Source organism: Gnatocerus cornutus, chromosome 4 (genome assembly GCF_029298725.1).
Source record: "Gnatocerus cornutus isolate USDA-ARS CGAHR chromosome 4, icGnaCorn1.1, whole genome shotgun sequence".
Lineage (NCBI taxonomy): Eukaryota > Metazoa > Arthropoda > Insecta > Coleoptera > Tenebrionidae > Gnatocerus > Gnatocerus cornutus.
In genome coordinates this window covers 6,149,309-6,173,333 of record NC_142236.1, presented here as the reverse complement: position 1 = coordinate 6,173,333, position 24,025 = coordinate 6,149,309, and positions in this window count along the sequence as shown.

The window sequence follows — 24,025 nt, the reverse complement described above, 5'->3', positions numbered from 1 at the left end:
GATCATGTTTGTTGCAATACAGCATAAGCGCCGACCTCTAGCATCTCTAGAACTAATGCGAGTTATGCTATGAGGTTTTGCGTGAAAGATGTACATAATGTTTTTCACTGTTTTTTCTATAATAATTAAAAAAAAAATGTGTCTCTATTTAAAACGATCATTATAAAAAATAAGATGCAACTACTTCGTGAAGAACCACAAAGACACTATTTGAAGTACATTAATCAATTTAGTACTTTAATAATTAAAAATGTGATTTTTTTCTTTTTTTGTAGAATTATAGAGCACTCTCTTGCATCACGTAAACTTAAACTGTGTTTTTCCTTTGCAATTTTCCAAAAAAAATTTCGTTGTCTAATATTATAAATATATTATTAATATTAAATAATTATATATAAAAGAGTTATTACTACCAATGCAACATAGCACTGCCTATTTATAAAAAGATCTACATTATAATGCTTGTAGATTTTTCAATAATCTTCCTCAAGCAATAAGAGACTCGTCTTACTTACGTCGATTCAAAATAAAGGTCAAATCATTTTTATTAGACAAAATTTTTTACTCCATAGAAGAGTTTTTAAATGTATAATCGATATACTAACTGTTGTATTGTAACGTGTCATTTTATGTAATTTTATCTTTACATTATATTTGTGTATACATATGTAACATTTCGTTAAGTGTTGAAAAATGGAAAATTGGTTTGTTGACCGTGCCAGGTTTATTTACATTGTATATTATTTAATGGCAAATAAATTCTATTCTATTCTATTCTATTCGTGTCATATCACACCCACAAACTTTGCAGACTTAAATTCACTCTAAGTTTATCAAATAAATCTACAAAATAAAACATTAACAAGAAATATTTATGTTTGATAAAAGTTGGTACTCGAACATTAGAATCTCTTTAAGTTTCCATTATTCAGGTCAAGAACGAAAGACTTGGCGTAACCGAGTCATTTTAGAACTTTTGAAGAAACGAGTTCAATCATGGAAAGTATCGTTAGTTTTTTTTGCATTAACTAACCACTTTTTTCAGATTATATAGGTAATTACATGAAAATTTGTCAATTCTTATCGGTTGGTATTTTCGAGATGCAATATTTCCGATTAACTGTAGTTCTCTGCCTAAACGATTTTTTAAGAATGCCCACGAATCCTGACCTGATCAAGAAAAACGAACATAGACAATTTAAACAAGTACAGCATAAATTGCTTAGCGCAAATAAAGTGTCAATGCTTTCAGATGACCTTCGCTCATTTCCTTCGATCTCTGAAATATTACCAATAATTAGAAGAAAATAACTGTCTTATAAACATTTTGATCGGAAATTAGAAGTCATTATATTTCCATTATCTGAGAAACAACGTTCGTACTTGACCCCCAGACTTGTCCTCACTAATTTTGGAAGAACCAGCTTAGTTATGGCAAGAATTAACAAATTAACCACTTTTTCAGACTGGAACTGCATGAAGATATGTCGATTCTTAACAGTTGATATTTTTGAAATCAAGTATCTTCAATTGCCAATTTTAACGATCAAAATTTTAATGGTGTCATCAGTTTTGATTCAAGGATATCTGTTTGTGTACAATTTTGACGTCCAATATTTAATCAAATACAGTACCGTATACATCATCATTTTATACGTAAGTCGATGTCTTCTTAATCTTCGTTTACTGTGTTTTTCAGAATACAGTTTGTATGCTATATCAACCACTTGCTAAAAGTATTTCAAAGACAAATATGCAAAATCTCTTGTTGTGGAGGCTCCAAGATGCACCTATAGATATTCAAAAGAAAGTCAAAAAGGCTACTTTTTGGATTATGATTTACATTATTGTGTTTGTTGTGTGTGGAACACTGTCAGCTATTGCAATGGCTATACCAACTTACGATGATCAAAATTTTGTTTATTGGTTTCCACTCCTCTCTGCTTGTTTCGGAAAAAGGGTACTTGCTTATCAGCGGTACTATTCACTAACGTTTCGGAAAACGTTAGTAAATAGTACTGGAGTACTATAAAACTAAACATCTATCGTTTCCGATGATTCAGGCTGACATTGCCATCTGGATATTGAAAATAATATTTCCTATAGCTATGTTCATTTTGAGTGGAGCTCCAATTTTTACCATCCTCTATTTTGTTGGTCATCTTACCCTTCATCAAGAAATGCTGATTTACCATGTCCGCGCCTTGAGTTCTAGATATGAAATTTTCGACAACTGTACAAGCCAAAGAACGATTACAAGAAAATTGATCCAGCTGGTTAAGTACCATGTTCACTTTTGCGTGTACGAAAGCCAAATGTATGATTTTTTCTTACGTAGTTCTTGCAGACATTTATTGAAGACTTTACGACGAGCAGAAGTCTTCGTATTCCCGTCTCAAATCATCGGTACAATTTATGTCGCAAATGTTGCTATATTTTATTTCACGGTAAGTTTTTGGAATAATTACAACTTTTTCTAACAAAACAACGTTTTTAGTTTGATGGTTCCATTGCTTCGCAATATTTTCGTTTAATAACGATGGCCATGATGGTTTTTTTAACAATTGGAGGAATGGCATTAGGCGGTCAAGGGATCGAAGACATTGTACGATCTAAATGGTACAGTTTTTTTCAATTTTGTTTTCAGTCTGTCAAAATTTTAGAAGCACTGAATAAGGTTGAATGGTATCACTGGAATGAAAGAAATAAGAAGATTTATTTGATTTGTTTAATGAATGCTGCCCCTGTATTCAAAATTAAATGTTCAGAGAATATTTCGACTAACTACAACATGGCATTAAGAGTATATTTTCGGGTTTTGGTCTTCTGTTTTTATCGGATTCTTTGTTTTAGTTTGCAAGAGCTTTCTTTTCAGCAGCTTCTGTTGTGTATAATCTGAAAAGACTTTGACTAGATATAAGACTACAAGCAATTATTGAAAATAGTTCACAATTTCGACGTTTTAAGCAATTTTTTTGTTTTGTATACTCGTACTTTAAAAGACTCAATAAAGCACTATTTTTCTATTGTTTCCAATAAAGTTGAACTATCCGTATCTGAAGATAGGACGTTTCAATGTAAAAGTTTGTACAAAATTGTACGAAAACGAAAAGAGCTATTTAGATGCGGTTTTTTGTGTTTGAAAGAGCACAAAAAATTGTAGTGACGTTACCCTATGACATTTAGATCTTGGTTTTATAAATATTTTTTTTCGATTTTAGAAAATTATATTTTTCTTTATTAAAAATTGACTTAGTAACAACGCTACACATTTTCAAAACAAACCGATTGGCGCAAGAAAAAAGTCAATTTATTAATTAGGACGGCTGTAGTTTTGGTTAAACTTTTGAAATTTTAGCGATTTCGGAATGGTGTCTGTCTTTTTCTTTCGCCTCAGGCAAAGACGATCCTCAGTGTAAAATCCTCAATAAAGGTTATTGCTACGTAATTATTTTCTTTTGTGTGGCGATTTGTTGATTTACAACATAATTATGGTCAACTAACTTTTAACTAACTTTATTGATGAATGCAGTTTGATTTCCGTGCAAAGGCGGGTGCATTATCAAATTAAAAATCAAGAAAATTATTGCCACTCTTGATTTATTCTTGATTCCGAATTTGATAACAAAAGTAGTCAGTTTTCGACCCGTCGGCGTGGATAGAAAACTTTAATTCAACTTTTTTGGGTATTAAAAGGATTTAATTTTGAGAAAAAGAAGACGAAATATTTAAATGACTTGCGGAAAACACCGGAAAAAGTTTTAAATATTTCATTGGCCACAACGGATCAAAGAAGCAGTGTTTTGTGGCACAGTGAACGAGAAAAAAGACTGACGGCCAGTAATTTTGGTAGAATTTGTAAACTGCACCAAGTACAAGTAGAGCGAAGGTGGCAGCATGAATAATAGAAATCAAATTTTCGGGTAACAAATACACGTTTTATGGCATTGATAACGAACCCAAAGCTGTGGCTTGCGCGTATAAGTTATTAGAAGAAAAGGAGAAAGAATGTTGTCCAGAACAACTAAAAAATATGAACCTGGACATTCACTGTGGAGATTCACCTCCACTTGATGGACTCTTCATATGTCAGAACAATCCATTTTTGGCAGCCTCACCAGATGGGCTGATAGACGACGATGGGCTTGAAAATTTGACACCGCAGGAGGCAATTGTTGCAAAAAAATCAAATTTTGTTTGATCACTGGAGCAATCCCGATCTCACTAAACAAAAACCATCAGTATTTTTATCAAGTCCAAGAACGATTGCTAGTTACGAGGAAAAAAAATACCGTTTTTTTATAGTTTGGACTCTAAAGGGATGTTTATATGATATTTATTTTCAAGGATGAAGAATTTTGTAATGCAATGTTAATCAAACTAAAAGACTTTTATATGTCATGTATGTTACACAAAATGGTAAAAACATGCCTTTAGTGGGCTTTTCACATATTTTTGGCTTTTTGTTTTTGTAAACTTTCCATGTTTTTTTCTGTATATTTTTATTTTTTTCTTTATATTTTGTTTTTGTTTTATGTGATATTTTCTTAGTCAGTCGGGGGAATAAGTACATGATCCGTCTTATTGTTAATTAAGACAGTCGGGGTAATAAGCGCATGATCTGTATTATTTGTTAATTAAGACAGTCGGAATAATAAGCGCATGATCTGTCTATTTGTTAATTAAGACAGTCGGGATAATAATAATAATTTTTAGTTTTGTAGTTTTTTATTTTTTTGTGTTCTTTTTTGTTTTTTTTTCATTATATTATTTGTTTTTATAAGTTTTATTACTATTTCAAATTCTTTTTTGATTATACACTTGAAACTAATTTTGCTTATTATGTAAGCAAAACTTACAACTTTTGTTTTAAAAAATGTGTCTCTTTTTTGTTTGTGAAATATTTGTGCAAAGATCTTTCAAACTAGTGCTGCATTGCTTCTGCGTAAAATTTATGGTTTATTTACTATTTTATGATCTGACCCTCGATTTGACCATACCCCAAACTTTATCTACCCAGAAGTGAGTGAGACCGATGCATAGTTGTTTCGAAACTGAAATTTACCGTTATGATTTTACAGATCAACCTTTTAAAGCAATGTTTTGAGCTGAGTGGCACAATTTTTCTAATTTCGGAGTGCTTAGGCTTATAATGGCCTACCTAGAGAAGAACATGTAAGTGCTGTGGCTGAAACAATTCGCCAAAACCTAGCGATGATTGTGAGAACACAAGGGGCATACTAGACCAAATAAAAAAATTAACTCTCAAGGTAATAAACCTGACTAAATCCACAAGAATACAGAGGCAATTATGTCTTATGTCATAAAAAATTTAAATTAGTGAGTGTTTTCTCAAAAACTTCAAAATCGATAAATATTCCAATTATTAGGTGTCACGACGCCCAACACTGATAAAAAACTAATTTTTGCATCAGATTTTGGAGCTTGATCAACCGTAAGCGCATACAAATTTGCAATTTTTTGGTCAGTTTTTCAACAACAAAGCCAAATTTATTCGGCCCCCACAAATTTGATTTATGAGGGTGCAGATTAGCAGATTACGGACACCACCCGCTGAGAGTTTACTGCACCTCGTTACGACCTATTCCGCCCATGAGCTCAATACAATTGCTGCTGACTGTACATACATAACTCGTCGGAAAGTGTCTTTTCCTAATTTGTATCTTAAACATTCCCAAGTTGCTATGGAAACAATGCTATTCTAACATTCCGTATCGAAATGGATATTCTAGCACTGAAAACGAATTGGAAAATAGCGAAAATAGCTCTGTTACAAGAACAAATTAGAAAAAGTAATATAAAAACCTCGTTTATAAGGCCATTTAAGCATTCATCCATTATAAAACTCGCGGCTTTGGATTCGTGCCTAAAAATTTGCTTTATGAAACTCGGTGTTTTAATATACTATTTCCTAATTTGTATCTTAAACATTCCCAAGTTGCTATGGAAACAAAGCTATTCTAACATTCCGTATCGAAATGGATATTCTAGCACTGAAAACAAATTGGAAAATAACGAAAATAGCTCTGTTACAAGAACAAATTAGGAAAAATAATATAAAAACCTCGTTCATAAGGCCATTTAGGCACTCATCCATTATAAAACTCGCGGCATTGCCGCTCGTTTTATAAACTTGGATTCGTGCCTAAAAAATTGCCTTATGAAACTCGGTGTTTTAATATACTATTCTTGCACTCGTGTAATATTTCACACTCGTGCGAAATTGGTCACTTTCCGTACTTGTTATGTAAATATCTATTGTATATGTCAAATACAAGCGCAAATAGTACCGATCTGAAAAAAAAAACAAAGAAGAAGAAACAAATGTTTATAATAAATTTCACAAATTCAGAAACTTTATAATATGTTTTAACATTAAAATTATGGAATTTTTTTTGTTGTCATCGTAAAATTTTGAAAACTTGATATCCCTTGATTTTTCAAATTAATAAACAAAAATTAAAAACTTTTGCTCTCTTCTCTGATTGGTCAGATCAGGTTTGAATGAATTTGTTGTTTACACTATATTTTAAACTTTCGATAATTTGAACTTTTTACCAGGTCCTTTAAGTTTCAAATTATCGAGAGTCTACTGTACATGTACTTGTTTGTAAATAAATTGTAAACCAATTTCAATTAAAATCTCTAGAACATACACACTTTTTATTAGGTTAAGCTATTTGGGTATTAAAATTTAAGCTTCATCGCAGTAAATGGATAATTGCTGCTGGACAACTTTTCCCATTTAATAAAAGTTTCTCAGGCTATTTCAGGATATTTCTCTAATTATTTTGCTATTAACCGGACAATCTTATATAATTTATGTCCAATAGCCACGTTTACTTCTTGACTAACAAAAAATACTACAGTGACTTTTAGCTTTTAGACTGTCTCTACAATAGCAAGGTATGAAAACACAATTTTTACTTAGTGTCGTAACCTCTTGTCTTTAACTATTTACATACAAACAATCACGTGGCGTGTGGCACCAGTGACGTTCGTGGGAAAATTTTTACTATGGTTTTTCACAGTTAGAGTAAAGAGTTTTGCGATTTTATGATATTGGAAAACTTCATGATTGTAACTGTCAACAATCTAATTTGTAAAGATGACGGAACATTTTCACTTGTTTTCAACGCCAACTGAGTCGTTTTTTTTGTAAAAACCTAGTAATAGTATACAGGGTGTCTCAAAATTGCAAAATGTATCTTTGTGGGGAAGTCTAAAATCTTCATTTTTTTTTCGTTTTTGAACTACTGAAGTGATTCTCTACAACGCTCTGAACTCGGATTTCGCGAATTTTGAGACACCTGTATAACGCAACGAGTGTAAGTTAGTCTTACAGTTACAAAGCAGCGTGTTTGAAGCACGACCGCCAGCGATTTCTGCAGAAAACTTTTATAATTTTTTCCTCAGAAACGGTGACGCTTTGGAACGGGAAATTTGGCCATTATGTCAAACTGCGTTGTCTGATGTTAGGATTAAAATATTTGCACTTTATTCGGGTACACCCTGCATAATAAATGTATGAATAAATATATATGTTTGATGAACTTATTTGTTTTCGAACATTTAAATATCTTTCCAATATTTAGGTCAAAAACGACAGACGTAACCGAGTCGTTTTCCAATTTTTGAAGAAGAGTTCAATCATGGAACGTACTTACTGCTAATTTTTATTTGCATTAACTAACCTTTTTTTTCAGAATGCAATTACATGAAAATATGTCGATTTTTAACGGTTGATATTTTTGAGATGAAATATTCCCGATTTTTACTCTCTTCAGTTAAGATCATCATAATAATGTCACTATTGGTTCAAGGATACTTATTTTTGTACTACTTTGATCTTCAATATTTAGTCCAGTACAGCACTTTATACTTTAGCACTGTATATGTAAGTTGTAAGTTGCAAAATGTTAGGCCTTTGTCTACAGAATGATTTTTAGATCACGGTTTGTCTATTTTATCAACCAGTGGCTCAAAATTTGTTAACCAGAGACTTACAACCTTTGCTGATGTGGAAATTTGAAGACGTACCTATGAGGATTCAAAAAAAATTAAAAAAACACACTTTTTGGATTATGACTTACATGATTTTCTGTGTCATGTGTGGAGTGCTAACTGCAATAGCAATAATCATACCGACTAAAGATGATCAACGTTTCATCTATTTCATTTCTCTAATATCTGTTTGTTTGGGAAAATGGGTACTTTTATTAAATAGTTTTTTAGTATGCTTTCACTCCCAGACTATTTCAGGCTAATATTGTGATTTGGTGTAGCAAAATATTTATAGTTCCAATATTTATTTACATCGGGGTTGTAATTCCTGTTTTTAGTATTTTCTATTTTATTTGTCATGGAGTTTTACAAGTAGAAATGCTACTTCATCTTGTTAGAGTTTTAGGCAGTGGACATAGAACTCTCGAAAACTCTATATACCAAAAAAGTGTTGAAAACAACTTAATTCAATTTGCCAAGCATCACATCTTATTTTCCACGTATGTAAATCCACTAAACTTATTCCTTTTTATCTAGTTTGTTTAGACAAGTGCAGAAAATTTTACGACAGGTTGAAATATTTGCCCTCCCTTTCTTAATAGTCGGTATAATTGAAGTGGCCAATGTTGGTTTGTTTTATTTTGCGGTAAGTTTACAAAATAGTGTTTCAAGATTTTTTGACAAAATATTTTAGTTTGATGGTACCGTGTCGTCGCAATATTTTCGTCTAATAACTTTAGCCATTGTCGTTTTCTTAACCTTAGGAGGATTTGCAGTGGGCGGCCAAACCATCGAAGACATTGTAAGTCTAAAATTTAACAGTTTTTCTACTATAATTTTTCAAAGCCTGTCAAAATTTTAGAAGCGCTGAATGAGGTTGAATGGTACCACTGGAATGAAAAAAATAAAAAGATATACTTGATTTGCTTAATAAATGCAGCACGTCTGTTTAAACTTAAATGCTCAGAGAATATTTCTGTCAACTACAACATGGCATTACTTGTAAACTTTTACCATTTTGTTGTATATTTAGTGAAATTTTGTTTTAGGTTATACGTACTTTTTTCTCGACTCTTTCTGTTTTTTATAGTCTGAATATGAACTGATTAGGATCATGTTTAATGCAGTACAGCACAAGCGCTGACCTCTAGCATCTCTAGGACTAATGCGAGTTATGCTATGAGATTTTGGCGTGAAGCTGTACATAATGTTTACACTGGTTTCTATAACAATTTTGTTTAAAAAAAAACATTTTGCGTTTATTAGTTAGAACTATTATTGTAACTATCAGTGATAGCATTACAAAAAATAAGTTGCAACTACTTCTTCAAGAAGCACAATCACACTATTTGAACTTCGCTGCAAATATCAATTACTAATTAAGAATGTAAAGTTTTTTCTTTTCTTGTAGAATTATAAAGCACTCTCTTGCATCACGTAAAGTCCCAAGTGTAATAAATACAGGATGTTCCAGAACTCGTGACCCAGAGAAAAAAGGTTTATGAAGGCAAGAATTCTGAACAAAAATTTTCTACCTCAAAAAATAATCGAGTTAAGACAAAAAAACGGTAGCCAATCCGGAAGCTAAACAGAATTGGAAAATGGGTAAATATTGACACATACTATCGTCCATTGGTCAGGTGAACATTACACTCTCGTTGCCTAGGAAATTTTACTCCATCTCTAGAATAAGCTTCCGGGATTGGTTGTTAATTTTTTATCCTTTCTCTAATACTATTAAACTTAAGCAATTTTTGTTTTAAAATTTACCATCTGTATTGCTGCCGACACCCTCCCTTGCTCTCTGGGCCACGAGTTCTGGGACACCCTGTATAGAACTTAGTTTCGAGATATGTATTAATAATTTTGGTTACTGATCAGTTTTCATGCAGCAGTTTCTACACGAAATGAATTTGACACATTAAAAACTAAAGCATCTTGCAAAAACATAATTTTGTTAAAAATCAAATATACAGGGTGTCCCAGAACACTTGCCTAGCCGAAAACCGGGCATATCGGGAAAAGCTGTGAAGGTGTAAATTGCTGAAAAAAAAGTTCCAACTCCAACAGGAACTGAGAAAAGACATGACAAAGTTGACCAATCACAAGGCCGTGAGGACATGGTCTGGAGGATATACTCGCGTGTTGCTAAGAGACCAACATTATTACCTAGCAACATTATTATTATTTGTGCTTGAGCTTCTAGGATTGGTCATTTTCGTTAAACAATTTCTCAGTTTTAATGCACATCAGGACAAAACAAATTGCATTTTTGGCGTCCTGATTGCTGTCGGCATCCGCCTTTTTTCAGCTAGGCGTGAGTTCTGGGACACCCTGTACAGGGCTATTCACCTAACTGTACAACCTAAAATTTCAAAAAATGCAACCAACAATACATTTCCAGTGTTGACTTGAGTTTTCTAAATTAAAATTTCAAAAATACAATCAGAGATGCTTTATATCAACTAGTGGTGTCATAAAGATTTGTCAATTTTTGCAAACTAAACTTAATACTCCTAGTTATCTTTGCGAAAATGTATTCTAACGACGAGAAAACTGACATGATGATGCTGTAGCGGCTGCAGATTTGTATGCACAAAGATATCCTGACCGTGCTGCACACCCAACAGACAAAATTTTCCGAAAATTGACAAAAGATTTAAGAGAAAACTGGCTCCAACAGAAACGAGTTAGAACTAGAACAGCCACAGGTATAGAGAATGAAGTTGCGGTTTTTCAAAATGTTACAGAAAATCCGCACGTCAGTCAAAATTTTGTGGCACGTCAAGTTGCAACCAGTTTGTCTTCAGTTTGAAGAATTATTTCCGCTAACAAATTTCATCTATACCATATCATGTAGGTTTAAGAGCTGTAGGAAACCTGGAAGATTTAAAAGCAAAGATTACGGCAGCCTGTAGATCGGTAACACCAGAAATTTTGGAACGCGTGCGGCGATTCTTTATGAACAGAATAGCTTGTTGCCAAGCAAAGAATGGGCAGCATTTTCAACACTTGTTACAATGATTTGTTTCCAATTTTTGTTAAATTTGTAACATAAATTTGGCTTCCACTATTGTTATCTTAATAAATCGTTGAACAATAAATGTTAGTGTGATGATTTTCTTCAAATGTCAAGCATCAACCTTGCAGGCATCATTTAGTCCGGTCAAATTAGACCAAAGCGCTAGGGTGAAGTTACATAAATTCGCAACAAGCTGAATTTTGGTACAATTGTTTAAAATACAATTATAAACAAACCCTGAAAGTTCCCCATCATTCCCGTGTATGGAATTTTTTTTATTTAAGGTCAAAGGTCAAAAAATTAGTTTTTCGCGATTTTCAGCAAAACGGTAAGTTTTATCATAAAAATACTTGAAACTAAAATTGTAGATCATAAAATTATCTATAAAAAATATATAACACTTTTTTTCCTACAAGCCACCGTTTCAGAGATATAGCGATTCAAACAGTTGTAACAGCCATATATTGTGTGATTCATTAAATTTCCATTCGTAGTTGGCTTTGAGAAAAAAATTCATGTCGTAACTAACACCATTACAGTAGTTTCGACTTAATATTTGCGAGATTTGCTAGTTATCGAACAAGAAGTCAACGCACCTCCAAAATACACGGCCTATCTAGAATGGAAATTTAATGAATCACACGATATATATATATGGCCATATATATTTATATACCTACACTCGTTGCGTTATACAGGCTGTCCCAGAACTCGCGCAGGACCCGTTAACCACAGATTCTGTATAGCTACTTGTACAGGGTCCGGCAACACTTGTGTCCACCCCCAAAATCGTCATTAATTTTAAAGTTACAATTTTGAAAATTTGCATACGCTTATAGTTGACAAAGCTCTAGAAGCTGACGCAAAAATTTGTTTTTTATCACCGATAGTTTTGGCGTCGCGACGCCTAAGAAGTATAATTTTTAGCGATTTTTGAGTTTTTGCGGAAATATTCGCAAATTCAATTTTTTTTCAACATAACTGTGATACAAATATCTGAGTTTTTATTTTAAACCTAATGCAAATTGTGTTTTAAATTTGCGAAAAAAACGTTGTTTTATCAAGTTAGTTTTTAAAATTATGACAGCGCAGCGGCAAACTACGTTTACACCAAAATTTCAGAAGTCACTTCATTCCCTCTTATGAAAGTTAATTTTGATTAACACGGGCATGTTGCACTTTATGGACACCAGAAATCGTTAATTAACATCGCCAAAGCGACAATTTCACCAAGTAAAACTTTTGTTACAATCTAAAGCGAGCCAAAGGATAGATGTCATTTGTGACACAAAATGTTGACAGATGGGTGTAAACGTGGTTCCCAATTTTGACGTAATGAAATTGGAAACTAACTTGATAAAACAGCATTTTTTTCCCAAATTTTGAAGACAATTTGCATTAAATCTAAAATAACAACTGAGATATTTTTAACCCATTTATATTAAAAAAAAATAAATTAGGGGTTGATATCATAAAACCTCACAATTACCTAAAAATTAGATTTTTAAGGCGTCGCGACGCCAAAACTATCAGTGGTAAAAAACAAATTTTTGCGTCAGCTTCTAGAGCTTTGTCAACTGTGAGCGTATGCAAATTTTCAAAATTTTCTTTTTAAAATTAAAGACGATTTTGGAGGTGGACACAAGTGTTGCCGGACCCTGTATATGAATTTGCAAAAAAAAAAATTAAGTCATTAGATTTTTAATTAGAGCAATTTGAAGTTGACCAATCACAAACTTTCAACTAATTGTACTTGAACTACACTTTACTTGTTACTTAGCAAAACTGCCGGAAAAATACAAAGGAGGAATATTCATTTGGTCCAAGGGTGTTGGTGGTGTGGATCGAACGGTCCGAAATCCTGAAACTGAAGCAGCTGTATTGGAAGCCTTTAATGAAGACGGCACCAGAAGTGTTAGAAATGTGGCAAGTGTAATGGACATTTCTAAAAGCACGGTCCAAAGAATTTTAAAAGATAATCAAATGCATGCCTTTCATTATACAAAGACACATCACCTCCTACCAGAAGATTATGAACCACGAGTCGCTTTTTGCACATGAACTTGTATCCAAATTTTGTTTCCAAAATTTTATTTACGGATGAATCACTATTTTGTCGACAAGAAACATTTAATAGTCACAACTTTCATATTTGGAGTTACGAAAATCCGCATGCCGTCTTTGTAAATAATTACCAGCACCGATTTAGTATAAATCTTTGGGCTGGAATTCTTGGTGACTCTTTGCTAAATAATTAAATTGCATTGTCTGTTGCTAACAAAAAAAAATTACAGATTGGACTTTTCAAATTTCCGCCTTGTTTGAATGCAAATATTTATTGTAATTTTTTACAAGAAAATTTACCGTGTGCCAGTGGAAAATGTGGATATTTTGCGACACAGAATTTAACAGGCGATGGCTGAAGTAACACCACAAATGTTGACAAATGCCCGGAACAATTTATTAAGAAGAGCAAGGCTTTGTATTGAAGTTCGTGGTGGTCACTTCGAACACTTGTTATAAAATTTAGTTAGTTTAGTCAGTTTAATTTAATTTCGATTTCTTTCTTTTGGTTTAGTTAAGTTTAGTTGCTTTTAGGTTAAATGCCATTGTGACAGAACACACCAAAGTTGATCAAACAAGTTATGGATATTTTTTCTCAACAATTCGGATAAATGTTTCACTCATTTTTTGAAAATACCTTTCAAGAAAAAGATTTGATTGGTTAAAGTAAAACCCTTTTATTTGAATACTACACATTATTTTACCCTTTTTTTGTGCAGTTCGTTTCAAATTTAACATCGGCATCCGCTGTTAACGGGTCCTGCGCCAGTTCTGGGACATCCTGTATGTATACTATTCCGGGATATCTAACAAACTGTAACGGTAAATTCTGCTTCAAAATTCTGTGTAAAGGAAAAATTATATGAAACATTTTAAACATCCAAACGTCAAATGTAGCATCTCCCTTCAACCCTCAATATTTGTAGACGACACTCTTTTAGTGAGTTACCCATGGTCAGTCCGCTTACTACGGTAATAAAACCATAAATAAAAACTACTTTTTAAAACCCCAGCCCGAGTGGTTTAGATTATTATTACCATCATCTTGTGGTCAGGACAATAGCTAATAGTTTTGACTGCACTGATGGCCAAATTATTATTGCCCATGGCCAGTAAATCTTAAATACTTTGATAGTAGAGTCCGATATTTTACAAATTACACCCGTGAAACTTAATAATTACAATATCTCATTATTATTATTTAATGTTTATCTTCATAAATAAATTAAATTTTTCCCGAAAAGGTGGGATTTGTGTAATTGCAAAAATTGAAGAATTAATGGATGCACTGGGATCTTCGAATTTTGTCCAAGATTTTTGTGAATGTAACAAAAAATAGTGAACATAATTATAAATAATTAAATTATATATAATAATTATATTCTGTTGCTTTAGTGATTGATCTATCTTTTAAAACCTTTAAATTACGAAATTTTTTTCAGTCTTTTCACCACTCCAAAGTCATAATTTTGACAACAAGACGTTATATTACTGTCTGGTTTTCTCAAAATACGTATGTGTGAATTTTGAAAAGTTTACGCATGTGGAATGCTAAAAATTATTTCGCTTTCAGCCAAGTTTTCGTATTTAATTAATCAAAAAGTCATTAAAGAATAATTTTACAAAAATTATATATAGCATTCAACATAGTGCACGTTCAACAGATTCATATGCAAAAAACAGAAAGCAATTTACTCAAATAGTTTTCGAGTAATCGTGTTTGGAAAAATACATTGAATTTGCCCTATACTGAAATTTGTTTGATATCCCCTTAAGAGAAACTCTAGACATCCCGGGATCAAATCTCTGCAAATCCAGATTTTTTTCAGGCAGTAATGATCCGTATCCATGCATAATAATCCTTATCGATGCAATAATGAACCGTATCGATACAGTAAGCGTTAATGACTGGTATAGTAACCTCAGTTGACATATACCTAGTAAACATTTTATGGTTTAAGTCAAACCACCCATAGAAATAAAACTGGGTGTTGTAAACTGCAGCCGACAAAGTTCTAGGTAGAGAGTTGACCGATGGTTGAATAGGCCCGGACTTATTTCGTGCTCATTTATGGTCCCTAATCGCAAGGATTAGTACTGCCCGGCCCTCTCATAATGTGGCCATAAAATTTACTAGGTATATGTCAACTGGGTTTACTATATCGTTGTAATAATGAATATTACTTCACATTTACAATAAGATGTTTTATTGATTACAATAATTTGTAGAAAAAATCTGGTCATTCCTTAATGATAGTAGATAAAAAGTATTAACTTCTCTTATAATATCAATTTAGCTCAATTGAAGTTATCGGCAATCGATCAGTGACCTACATTTCCTTTCAGAGTACAACCAACTCCTGTAAAATCTGGAAGGTACGTACGATGCCTATAACATTTAAACTTATAACTTATAACTTTTAAACACATAATTAGTTTTTTTTACAAACAAAGCTTATAAATGTATGCTAGTTTTTGATAGTTGATAAAATTAACAATGTTTCCAATGGCTATATTTATCACTATTTTTTCACTGTTTTCACTGTTCGTATATGAAGTTTTGAGCTTACAGTCAATTGGCGATGTTAAATATCAACAAATTATCACAAAAAAACTTCTAGAATTTGTGAAAAGTCACAGTCACATCAACGAGTACGAAAAGGTTCACTTTTTGATTTTTATAACTCAGTTCTTTTAGTCATGCCTGTAGAGCTTTACGCCGAGCACAAGTTTTCGTTTTTCCTCTTCAAATTGTTGGAACCATTGAAGTGGTTAACGTCGCTCTAACGTACTTTGCGGTGAGTTCAGTCTGAGCTTATGGTGTTATAAATTGATCTCAGTTTGAAGGTTCGCTCTCATCGCAGTATTTGCGTCTAGCAACTTTAGCTCTAATCACATTTCGGATCTTGCGAAAATTTGCAGTCAGCGGACAGAGGGTTGAAAATTATATGAGAGACAAGAGAATGTTTTCATTTTTTTCCAGTCTGTAAAAATTTTAGATGCATTACATCAAGTCGAATGGTACCGCTGGAATGGTGAGAACAGGAAAATTTATTTGATAGTTTTAATGAACGCAGCTCCAGTGTTCAAAATTAAGTTTTCTCGGAATATTTCGCTAAACTATGATTTGGCGGTTGCCAGAACTTATCGTTGTAATTTTTTTGATTGGGTTTTAGGTAGTCAGGGCGTTTTTTTCCTTAATTTCAATCGTGTACAACCTGAAGCACATTGGAGGACAATGAAATTTTTTTTTTAAATTAATTTAAGTAATTTGTAATAAATATAGTTAATAGTAGGTAAAGTAGGTAAAAATTAAAAATAGGAAGGCCCAACCTAAATGAGAATTACCGTGGCGTGTTGGTAGGGATGGCTCTCGAAAAATCCATTTAGTAGTGCGCATGCACTTGATGGTTTTCTCAATCTGAGCATTTGAATTCGATCCAACTTTGCGAATACTAGAACTACCGATAGTCAACTAGGTATACAATACGTGCATTAAAAAATCTAATCCAAATTTTTAAACTTTTGTGGAATTTCGTACAAAGTCGGATTGAAATCAATTGGTGAGTTTGAAGATTAGACGTGAAACCCTCGTATTCTTGGTGCATGTGCGTTGGTTAAAAACCAGAAAATTTTAGCAATTCAAACTTTGACAGTGTCATCCCTCTCGTTTTTAAAATGCATGTACAAAACAGTTCTGCGCTATTCAAGAAGCAGTATGAAGTATGAAAAAGCAATTTTTTAATCAAAAACTGACAAGGTAAAATTAACCTTAATCCACGTACTTTTTACACTACTGGCAAAAAACGCACCTGGAATGACTCGTTTACTAAGCAACTAGCAACTAGATTTTTTGTTCACTATTAAATGAGTGGCGCACAAGCAAATTTATTGAACTTTTTGTGTAATTTCATTTAGAAACAAAAAAACTTTTTTGTTTTAATAGGCTCTATTTTGTGCCAAGAAATTACCACACTCTTTTTGTACATGCATTTCAAAAACACCCTGGATACATTCTTTACCACAAAAATCGGGTCTTTATTGTCAATAATTGGTGTGAAGTTTATAAGTTGAAAAAATATTCGGATGATAAATCAATTCGTGTAAATAATATTTTTCTAAAACCGGAGCGAAAGTACTATTTTGCCGTCGAAAATAAGGAGCGAAAGCTGATTTTCTCTGCCTAGGAGCGAAAGTGATACGAATTGTTTTTTTTCGTTTTCGACTTTTTGGCAATACATTTGAAATCGCCTCAGCTCCGCCTTCTTGAATCGCAACAGGACTTTCTCACAGCTGTTGTTATTTGGCAGACATTGCAAATTGCCCAAGGTACCAAAAATCCAAAACTTACAGTAATTAGCGTTCGTTTGTGAATTAATTTTTTATCTGTCAGTTTGACAGCGCGCCAACTCAATCTTTAATTTCATTAAATTGAAAATTATTGAAGTTTTTATTTTAATAATGACGGCTTATAATAATTAATATAATACAAGTCTCGTCACTAAAATGTCAACACATGACTCGGAGCTTTAAAAGACTCGACACGAAGTGCCTCGTCCCTCAATAGGCTCTTCGATAGTAATGAAACATTTTCTTAACTTTATGTAAATAGCTATTTCCGAAAATCGTCATGAAACAAATTGAATTTTCTTGACTAGACCGGTAAAGACTTTATAAGACTGTTTTATTTTATCTGCATGGCAACAACTTGTTGGAAGTAAGCAGTCAACAAATTGTTAAACTAAATTTTTGACATTTTTGTTCAAATTAAAACATTGATTTATCAATTTTAAAAATCTAATACAAAACACGTCAGTAAAATGTCTTACCTGACTCGAAGCCTTAAAATACGCAACACAAAGTGTCTCGTATTTCAATGAGGCTCCTCATCCAAAATGTGTCATTTTCCTGACTCGTATGTAAATAAATATTATTTACGATCATCAGTTGCGACCTGAGAACTATAAAATTTTAACTAACATTTGCATTAAATTGATCAGTGATATGTAATTAATTAATTAAGTATTTATCTAAAAAATTACTGCATTTATTAATATAATTATGTCTAGTTAAGGTACTAACTTACTTCTTTTTTATACTTGATAGAAAATGTTAAAAAAAATCACAAAACAAACAATTTAAATTCTCACAAAAAATCATTTAGAAAATTCTCACGTCGCGAAGTAATAACTACAATTTTTCTTTCTACAATTTTAGTAATTTTTTAATAGTAGCTTTGCAATTGATAATTACATCAATCGTTTAGTCAACAGTAATTATTAACTACAGTTTTACATCAAGTCATCGGTAAAGTGTTGATCTACGACTAGATTCATACTACAAATTTAAGTAATTAAAAAAAATCTTACTGTTGCGTGTGAAATAATATTCATTATTACATTAATACCAGTCATTACTGCATCGATACGGTTTATTATTGCATCGATACGGATTATTATTGCATGGATACGATCAGTACTGCCTAAAAAAATCTGGCTTTGCAGAGATTTGAACCCAGGACGTTCTAGAGTTTCACTCAATCGCGGAAAATCACCTAAAAGCATTTCGGCTATGACTGGTCTTGTTAACGTGTTTCTAAGCTATATTTTGAAGCTAAAAAAAATTATTTATCTATATAAGTATATTTTGAAGTTAAAAAAAGTTTAGTCGTTAAAAAATGTGTGTCTTTTACTCGCATGTAATAGGCTATAGTCTGTCCAACGAATAAATAGATAACCGTTTTCTAACGAAATCTGCGCGATAAAAACTAGTACCAACAACCGCCAAATTTAAAATAGTTGTCATGATGCTAATTTTAAAATTCATTATTTTTACTAAATTTACTGCTATAAAAATAGTTTCTATTACTTGATTATAGAAAGGAAATTAACAAACTGACTAATTCGGTGTTTAGTCATTAATTTGCTAACGTAGAGAAAACCTCAAAAACCCCTCGATTTTTACACACTCTAAAGCTGTGTGCCAGGTAAGTCTTTCCGCCAGGAAATCGAGAGGCACACAAAACTTTATTCGCAGTCCAGTTGTTACAAATCTTTTATTATCAACATTCTAATTAGGAAACTTCGGTTAAGTTGACCAACAGATCTTGAATCTACTCATCATGAAACTTGCAAAAGACAATTTGCACAAGAAAAAAAGCGAAAAACTATTAATTAGACACTATTTTACCAACAAAACTCAAGGAACAGTGGATCTTGTAGTAGTAGTTGTATAACCAACTTAAATCGATATTAATATTCCCAAAAAGACGGAAGTATTTCAAGTTGCCATGTTTTATGCCATACAATTCAAATCATCCTATTTACTCGCTGGATTTACTATACAGGGTCCGGCAACACTTGTGTCCACCCCCAAAATCGTCTTTAATTTTAAAGTTACAATTTTGAAAATTTGCATACGCTTATAGTTGACAAAGCTCTAGAAGCTGACGCAAAAATTTGTTTTTATGACGGTTTGTTTGGCGTCGCGACGCCTTAGAAGTATAATTTTTAGCGATTTTTGAGTTCTTGCGGAAATATTCGCGATTTAATTTTTTTTTCAACATAACTATGATACAAATATTTGAGTTTTTATTTTAAATCTAATGCAAATTGTGTTTAAAATTTGCGAAAAAAACGCTGTTTTATCAAGTTAGTTTTCAAAATTCTGACAGCGCAGTGGCAAACTACGTTTACACCAAAATTTCACAAGTCACTTCATTCTATCTTATAAAGGTTAATTTTGATTAACACGGGCATGTTGCACTTTATGGACACCAGAAATCGTTAATTTACATCAACAAAGTGACAATTTCACCAATTAAGACTTTTGTTACAATCTAAAGCGAGCCAAAGGATAGATGTCATTTGTGACACAAGATGTTGACAGATGGGTGTAAACGTAGTTCCCAATTTTGACGTAATGAAATTGGAAACTAACTTGATAAAACCGCATTTTTTTCTCAAATTTTGAAGACAATTTGCATTGAATCTAAAATATCAGTTGACATATTTTTTACACATTTATATTGAAAAAAAAATAAATTAGGGGTTGATATCACAAACTCTCACAATTAACTAAAAATTACATTTTTAGGCGTCGCGACGCCAAAACTATCAGTGATACAAAACAAATTTTTGCGTCAGCTTCTAGAGCTTTGTCAACTGTGAGCGTATGCAAATTTTCAAAATTTTATCTTTAAAATGAAAGACGATTTTGGGGGTGGACACAAGTGTTGCCGGACCCTGTATATAATAGATTATTATTACACAAAGATAAACATATTTTTTTATTCTAGTTTAATATTAGCCTTTATTACATACTCGTTAAACAATATGCTATTATCTACGACTAAATACGTATGTATGTTCACTTTTTAATTACGCAGTGGCTGACCAAGATTTTATATGAGAAACTAATAAGTCGACAAAAGTTTAGTTAGACAATTAAACACGATTTACTTTTATTAGAATATCAATTTATCTCAATTATAGCCATCGACAATTGATCAAAGATTTACATTTGCCTTCAGAGTACAGCAAACTCCTGTAAAATATGGAAGGTACGATACTATAACTTTTATACAACAGATAATTTAATTTTTTAGAAACAAAACTTACGAAAATATGTCAGTTTTTGACAGTTGAAGTTTTCCGGATAAGATTTATCCGTCGTTTATTTATCCTCACTAAGGTATTCATGGTTTTGTCGATTTTAATTCAAGGATACATGTTTTTGATCAAATTCGACATTCAGTATTTGATTCAGAACAGTACAATATACTGCACTCTATTATACGTAAGTTAATGGAATTTAGTCCAATTCACTGTCTTCTTTTTTCAGAGTACAGTTTGTGCTTTATACCAACCACTGGCTGAAAATATTGCGACCACACATTTAACTTACTTGCAGATTTATAAGTTTAAAGATGCGCCACTGGCAATTCAAAAAAAGTTCAACAACATGGTTTTTTGGATCACCTTATATATGGTTTTCTCAGTCTTTTCTGGAATGCTCTTTGTAGTCGCGATGGCGCTACCGACCAAGGATGACCACAAGTTTATTTTTTTTCTACCATTTCTTTCCGCGCATTTGGGGAAATGTGTAAGGACGCTTCCAAAGTCCTTTTTCGCTTGTAATTCTCTTATTTAGGCCGAAATTGCGATGTGGTCCATTAAACTAACTGTGCTTCCTATGGCCATATTCATCGCCATGGGAACGCCAGTTTTCACCGTTTTTTATTACATCGCCCATGTAAAGTTACAAGTGGAAATGATTATGTATGACGTTCTGAACTTACAGTTTACCAGTGATGTTGAATATCAACAAACAATCACAGAAAAGCTTCTAAGTTTTGTGAAGACTCACAGTCACATTAATGAGTACGAAAAAGCTCACTTTTCGATTATCATAACTCAGTTTTTTTAGACATGCTCGGAGAGCTTTACGCCGAGCACAGGTTTTCGTTTTTCCTCTTCAAATTATTGGTACCATTGAAATGGCTAACGTCGCTCTATCCTACTTCGCGGTAAGTTCGGTATGAGCTTATTGTTTTACCAATTGATCCCAGTTTGAAGGTTCACTCTCATCGCAGTATTTTCGTCTAGCAACTTTAGCTCTAGCCACATTTTTGACCTTGGGAGGATTTGCAGTCAGCGGACAGAGCATTGAAAATTATGTGAGAGACAAGGGAATGTCATCTATTTTTTTTAGTCTGTGGACGTTTTAGGTGCTTTACATCAAGTCGATTGGTACCGCTGGAATGGTGAAAATAGGCAAATTTATTTGATTGTTTTGATAAACGCAGCTCCTGTGTTTAAAATTAAGTTTTCTCAGAATATTTCGCTAAACTATGATTTGGCGGTTTGGGTAACTCTAACTCTGCCACAACTCATCGTTGTCATTATTTTATTGGGTTTTAGGTAGTCAGAACGTTTTTTTCTGCGATTTCAATCATGTACAATCTTAAGCACAATGCTGGACGATAAAGACATCTCTTTCAATTAATTTAAGTAAGTAGAGGAACATAATTTGTCGTAAATATCAATTGTTACTTTTCCCAAATAAACAAGTCAGAATTTCGTTTTTTTTTTCTTAAAAAATTAGTTTGTACGTTGAGCGTTGATCAGACAATGACATTTGTCATTTTCGAATCTTCTGATAGATGTCGCTGGAACAAACTAATTTTATTTTGATTTTAAAAATAAAAAAATCATTTTGAATATTAACACTTCATGTGTAAAAAATACTTTGGTGTGTCTTTATTATAGAAATCAGCTTTATTACTCTCACAACTTTGTGAGAATATGACAAATCTTTTAGTTGAAATTTCGCAGGAATTAAAGGAGTTAAAATAATCGTAAACAAACCACCAAAAATGTATCCACAAAAAAAAGGTTGCAAAGACTAATACGGTTTGTCCTCTACCCAAATTTTCATTTAAATAAATAAATTAAATAATTAATAAATAAATACATATTGAAGTATTAGTGATGTAATGTGGGATAATTGAACTTGCATAATTTAGCCAATCTAAGTAGAAACCAAAGATTTTTTTAACATTTTTTTAGACTCTATCAAGATATTTCAACAATGTACTGTAGAGCATTTCCGCAATTTTTAATACACCTGTATACTGTCACTTCTGTTAATTTTTTTGGTGCTTTAGTTACAACTTTTATAGACTTTGTATAAAATTTTGTATTACACTCGAGTATAATAAATATTTATTGTCCTATTGTGTATACAATGACTATAACAACGTGCCTCTCATCTCCCCTACCTATTATTCCAAACGGTGCATTCCTTAGAAGTAATTTCAACTCAAATATTGTACTAAATCAAGTAATTAAATAATTCACATATTTTATTCTCTTCCTTTGTGTTTCAGGTTGTAAAGAATTGAAATTGTAGAGAAAAAAGCTCTAATTACCTGAAACAAACGCCTAAAACTGCAAGAACTTTAAGTAGTAAATTTACCTGTACTGCCATACTGTAGTTAAGCGAGATATTTTCCGAATACTTAATTTTTAGTAACGGTGCTGCATTCATTAAGAAAAACAAATACACTTTCCTGTTAGTTTTACCCCAATGGTACCACTCAACTTGCCGCAAAGCATCTAAAATTTCGATAGACTACAAAAAAATAATAGAAGTACCAAAATTCTCCCCACTTACAATATTCTCCATTTGTTGCCCGCTTACTGCAAATCCTCCTAAGGCTAACACTGCTAGTCGAAAATACTGCGATGACAACGAACCTTCAAACTGGGCACGATTCGTAAGAACCAAGTTCAGAATGAACTCACCGCGAAGTAGAATAGGGCGACGTTCGCCATTTCGATAGTACCGACAATCTGAAGAGGAAAAACGAAAATTTCTGCTCGACGTAAAGCTATACGGCCATGTCTGAAAGAACTGGTTTAAACCAACCCAATTGGTGGTTTTTCATACTCGTAAAGATGGCTGTGAGTCTTGACAATCTCTAGCAATTTTTTTGTAACTGTTTGCTGGTCTTCAATAGAGTTAAGGCTCAAAATTTGATGAATGAGCATTTCCGTTTGTAACTTTGAATTCCCAAAGCATAAAAGACGGTGAAAACTGGGGTTCCCATATGTAGGTCATGATGGGTAAGAACATAATTTTCAGAGACCACATCACAATTTCCGCCTAAATAAGAATAAAATACTTTAAATAATGAAGATTTATTTTTTTACCCATTGCCCACAAAACGAAGAAATAAATGGTATGAAGTAAATAAATTTGTGATCATCTTCAGTTGGTATTGCTATCACAATAACAAATAGTACACCACAGAAAACTGACAGAACCATGTATACTGTAATCCAGTAAGCAATTGAACTGGCTTGATTTTGAACCTTTAGTGGTACATCCTGGTATTGCCAAACTAATAAA